Genomic DNA, 6,000 nt, shown 5'->3' with positions numbered 1-6,000 from the left:
CATCCACCGAAAAGGAAGAGGAGGAGGGACGTGGGTAGAAAGGACGAGACTCATCAAAAGTGACATCCCGAGATATGCGCATCCGACGACCAATAGGATCCCAGCACTTATATCCCTTGTGCTCAGGAATGTAGCCAAGGAAGACACACTCAACAGATTGAGCAGTCAGCTTGGTGCGTTCGCGTGGATCCAGAAGAACATAGCAAACGCAACCAAAAAGACGAAGGGTCGAATAATCAGGAGCGCGGCCAGTGAGACGCTCAAGAGGAATACCACCCTGCAGGGCTGTGGAGGGCTGAAGGCTGATGAGATAGGTGGAAATAGACACAGCCTCAGCCCAGAAGTGAGGAGGAAGAGAGGCGGCGATCATCATCGCACGAGCCGTCTCAAGCAGTTTTGGGCATGGGCACCAAGACATGAGAATTGGGCAAGAGTGCCCTGCTCATCAAGAAAACCACGCAACAACTAGAAGATATACTCACCAGCGGAGTCAGCCCGAAACACACGAATAGGCGTGGAAACTGAGTATGGACCATGGCAGCAAAACGCTTATATATCGAGAGAACCTCGCTGCGAGAAGTCATAAAATAGATCCAAGTGTGGCGAGAGAAGTCATCGATAAAAATAACATAGTAGTGTTGGCCCCCTTGGAAGAAAAAGGAGCCGGACCCCATACATCGGAATGAACCAAATCGAAAGGATGCTGAGATACAAACTCATTGGTAGGGTAAGGTAACTGATTATGTTTACCAAGCCTACAGCCTTGACAACCCTGAAGCGAGACATCTCCTGAGACAGGCCCCAGAAGACCTCGACGAAGTAAAGACGACAAGCGAGAACCACAAAGATGACCAAGTCGATGATGCCACTGCTGAAAAGAGGCGGGAGTGGAAGCAGCAAGCACACGTGGTGCGGTCGGTGAAGTGGTAGAAGAAGGAACATGAAGCCAATCAAGCTCCCAAAGTCCCATGGGAGTCACGACACCGAGGGCCAGCCCCAACCAGTGCCCGAGTGTGAGTGTCCTGAACAGAACAAGAATCAACATCAAGAATGACCCGACAACCAGAATCAGTAAGCTGAGCAGCGGCAAACAAGTTCATGGTAAGACGGGGAGAATGAGACACATCAGGAACAGAAAAGGAGGGAGTAGAAAGAATGCCATGACCAGCAACAGGAAGAGAAGTACCATCGACAGTAAGAACACGGACAGGAAGAGGAAGAGGTCGATGAGAAAAAAGAGAGGAAGAATCAGGGGACATGTGAAAAGAAGCTCCAGAATCCAGAACCGACGAAGATGTACCTGACTGTGTAGAGGAACCAGCCGCGGAGGCAGCAGTACCCGTTGAAGCAGAGCCGGAGGAGGCAAGGAGACGCTGAAGCCTCGCTATATCCTGCTCAGTGAAGACGGTGGTGAAGGTGGAGCACGAGGAGGCACACCCCACTACTTCTGATAGCAGTCAGAGTCAAGGTGACCAGACCTCCGACAGTGAGTGCAGAACCGAGGAGGACGAGGGCGACCCCCACCACGAGAGGGGCGGGCTCCTCCAGAAGCAGCAGGCGCTGGTGCGGATAGAGGCGGCAGTGCAGGTGCAGTGGGAACTCGAGCAGCAAGAACAGAAGCTGTCCCAAGCAGTCCAGCACCACGCAGATGAGTCTCCTCAGCACGAAGCTCAGTCAACACCTCTGAGATAGGAACACGGCCTCGAGCAAACAACTGGACACGACGAGGCTCAAACTCTGGGCGGAGTCGAGACAGGAACTCATGGATCCTCTGAAAATCCATATCGGAACGTACTGTCCGGCAACACTGGCAAGTACCACAAACACTGTGAAGGGAGTCAAGCTGGCGCCAGATCGCCGCACTCTGGGTGTAGAACTCATCAACCTTCAGCCCTCCACAGCCCTGCAGGGTGGTATAGACCCCTTTACTGTATATTTGCACCATGTACATGTACTGGCCTTTGTCCAACAGTGAATATTAGTTGCTCATTCACAACATGGTATCAGAGCTCATGGTTTAGCTCTTTGCACGCTGCAACTCCGTGCTTGATCCGCGCCGCCGATGATCTTTCCGGCCGCTGCTGCTCCACTTCCTCTCTCTTCTTCTCCCGTTCTTGTCGGGATCGAGTTGTCCAAAAAATTTGGTAATTTCTGTCAAGATTAGAGCTCCAAATCGAGCTCGAATCGCTAGGTCTTGTCGGTGGTCGCCCCGGCCCTTCTCAGCTCCGGCCGTCGCTGGCCTTCCCCCGTCCCGGCCGCTGCCGCCCCTGGCTGCGTCGTCCCCGGCCGGATCCGCCCCCGGCTGCGCTGTCCCCGCCGGACCCGCCCCGGAGCGCCTCTGGTTGTGCCCGATCTGGCCGTTTTCGGCCCCAATCCGACCAGATCCGGTTGGCCCCACCCCGTCCCGGCTCCCTCTGGCCCTGGGCCGGCCCTCTCCGCCCCTGGACGGCCACGCCCCTGCTGTCTCCGGCCTCCTGCACGGCTCACTCTGGCCGGTCCTGCTCCGGCCGAGTTTTTGATCCAGATCGAGATCTGATTCCAAAAAAAAAAATTTGCCCGGATGATGGCGTCCTCCACGTCTGGCTATATCAGTATTCCTCGGTGCCCAGTGATCTTTGATGGTACCAACTATGGAGAGTTTGCTGCCTTTATGCGCATTCACATGCGGGGTCTTCGCCTTTGGGGTGTTCTTATCGGCGAGGTCTCCTGTCCGCCGCATCCCACAGCTCCTGTACCTCCTACCCCGCCGCCAGTGCCACATGCCCTTCCTGATGATGCTGATCAGGCTGCTCGGGACGCAGCCAGGTTTGCCAAGCTTGCTGCTGATGAAGCATATGAGTAGCAGGTACTTTCTTATTCAGTGATACCATGTTGCTGATACCATGTTGTACATGGTGCAATATGCAGGGAACCCCTCATACACATACAGTAAAGGGGTCTATACATCACTAACGGCGTCCACCACCACATTCTTGCAGCCATACAATCTTTCAGACATATAGATTCCAAGTGAGCAACTTTTACTAAATACTGCATTTGAACAGTTATCCAAAATTAGTTTTGAATAATCCCTTTTGGTCACACCACCGTTGGATCCATAAAAAAAGACACTGCCTCACACCACCAGTATTAGAGTAAGACAGTGACAAATTTTCCATTTCTGTGGGTCCGCATGGCAAGTTTTCTTGGAAGTGTTCTTTGGTCATGACACCAGGCATGTCCAAATCATTATATTTGTGAAAATAAGTCTAGACTGTCCCATGGAATCATGAATTTACTTATTCACATCACCAGGGATGATATGGAATACAAGTTCAGCTTTGGAAAAAATAAAAAAGATAGCACGAGTGATTTAAAAAATTGTAATATAAAGTTTTTTGGCAAGTTCGTTCATCTAAATGCTGTCATGGCTATGTCAACTATAAAACTTGTGCGGAAACGACAAAGAAATTGAATGGAAAAAACAATAGAAATGCCAGGTTGTGCCCTTGTGTGATGGATTGTAAGAAACATCCAGATTGTTTTTATCCAGATCTCTTCCCTGAAAAGATTAAACCTTTTGAACAGATATCCCTTGTTGGAGACAGTTGAGAAAGCTTTACTATCAAATCTGCACCTTTATCCCCCAATGATGAGGTACTAGTCCAAGTTGGATACAAAATTTGATCAACTTGTGCAGAGTTTGCACCGACTCAAATCTGTGCACCGCTGTATAAGAACCACTTGAGGTGTGTCACGTGGGAGATTCGCATGAGCACGAATATGAAACTTTTCCTGATGTGTATACCGTATCTTTAGGTGCAAAAATCTACTTCTGTCTCTACAGAACCTTCTTCCTTGTTGGAAGTCTCTCTTATAAAAACTTCCATTTGTTGTCACAGTGTGCATCGGGACCATGGCGTGTGCACGATAGGTCTGTGGTGCCCGTTAGCAACAAGTAGTCAAGCTATAGAACATATATATTTTCTTGTGGATGAATGCATGACACATAAGCAAGAATGTGATTGGAAAGTGGAGAAGCATATATCAAGACTTTTAGACATAATTTTGTTCTATTTGTGCTAAGTTATCTGTAGGATGTATTGTAAAGGCATCCTTAATGAGTTTTTCTCTCTGGGACCATGGAAAAAGATGGTACTGCTTCTGATCCAAAAAAAAAAGTGTCGTTGACTGAGTACAAACTTTGTACTAAATTAGTATTAAATTCCTGACACTCATTATGGATCCAATGGAGTAGTATTTAATCAGGTTTCTTATGTTAAGTCTCATGGAAACTATAATAAGTCTCATGGAAACTGCAAGCTTCAGAGGGTGCCATAATTATGGAAGCGTGTTGACGTGAATAGCCATCAGGCTATTATGGTCGCAACAAACAGGGGTTTGTATTTCCACAATTCCACGTTTATCTATTTAAATAAAAGATGCATGAGCCATTTATCTTGCCAACATCAATGGCCATCATGCCTTCCTTTTTTTTTTTACATGATCATGCCTACCTTTGTTATGGTTTTCGTGTGTTACTTGCTATGTACCAAACTCCATAAAATTACTGGCAATATGCTAAGCTCGGACCTTCAATGTAGAATACCACAGGAGTTGTTATCATGCATCTTTGTGTACTTGGAATATGATTAAAGATGGAGCCACTTGAAAGAGGGAAGCATCTTTGTAAGGAAAGTATGCAACCTTTTGAATGATGCAGACTATTGAGGAAGTTCTTCTGTTTGATCTAGTTGATGCATTTCGAATTTACAAAGGTAATTTCTACATTCCGTGTACAATACTATATACAGTTGATGTGAATCTCTTTATGTCAATGTGTCAGCTCTGTTACTGAGTAGAATTGAACACACTTCCGGTACACTATATATTTGGTTTGATCTTTGATGTAGAGAAAGTTTAATGAAATTCATAGTGCCATATATGACAAGAATATTTGGGGCCTAAGTCATGATAAAAGGTGCTTCCAATATTTATCATGATGTATCCTACTTGTCAATATGTAATATATAACAGCTAGGAGAAGTGAGTTAGGCTTGCTAACCTAATTCTAGTATTACACTAAAAGAACTCAGGGGAATGCTCCGGGAACACACCAATACATTACAGCTCCATTCTGGCATGTACCTGCCTTTTTTTGCGACAATGCTATTTAAAACCATAAAAATAAATTTAGAAATGAAACTTAAACATTTAAGTTGTTGGTTGTTTCTTTAAAGTCACATTGGACTCACCTACTTTAGTTATTTATACAGTTTTAAAGCCACATTGGACTCACCTACTTTAGTTAATTATGCATCTATGCTTGCGAAATATGTTAGATATTCTTAGTCATACCAATGCATTCTCTCAGAATCCAAATTTCAAAGGAAGGAGATGTATATATCACATTTGGACAACTAGTTCCTAATTGCCCGCCTGCAAGCTTTCTTAATTAGATACGGATTTTAAACTAATACCTTCAGTTGGATTCAGCTTCTTTGTCGAACTGACTAGATTTTGATATATGCATCTGACTAGATTTTCCCCTAATTATTATCCATCAAAGCAGGCAATTCAGGATTACTGGTTACAAATACTGTTGCAAAGGTATTGCCAAGTTTCAAACTGAAATTAATGTTACTACCTCCTTTTCTGAAAACATGGCGTATATTTTTTTTGTGTGAAGTCAAACAATGTAAGTTTGACCAAGTTTATAGAAAAATATATCAACAATTATAATATTATATAGATATACTATGAAAACATATTTAATGATGTATCAAATAATATTTATTCAATATGGTAGAGGTTGATAGTTTCTAAAAGTCTGGTCAAACTTCACATGGTTTGGCTTTTGAAAAAAATTTATCGGCCTTCTTTTACGAAATGGATAAGGTATTCAAGTTTCTCAAGTGTGCGTAATTGAGGTGTGAAAAACTTCTGTATATGAAATGAAAGAATTGAAATAACATTACATTGGGAGGGATAGATTTACCTATGGAGTATGGACTATGCTAG

The sequence above is a fragment of the Lolium rigidum genome, chromosome 1 (assembly GCF_022539505.1).
Source record: "Lolium rigidum isolate FL_2022 chromosome 1, APGP_CSIRO_Lrig_0.1, whole genome shotgun sequence".
Lineage (NCBI taxonomy): Eukaryota > Viridiplantae > Streptophyta > Magnoliopsida > Poales > Poaceae > Lolium > Lolium rigidum.
This window is presented reverse-complemented; position numbering follows the sequence as displayed.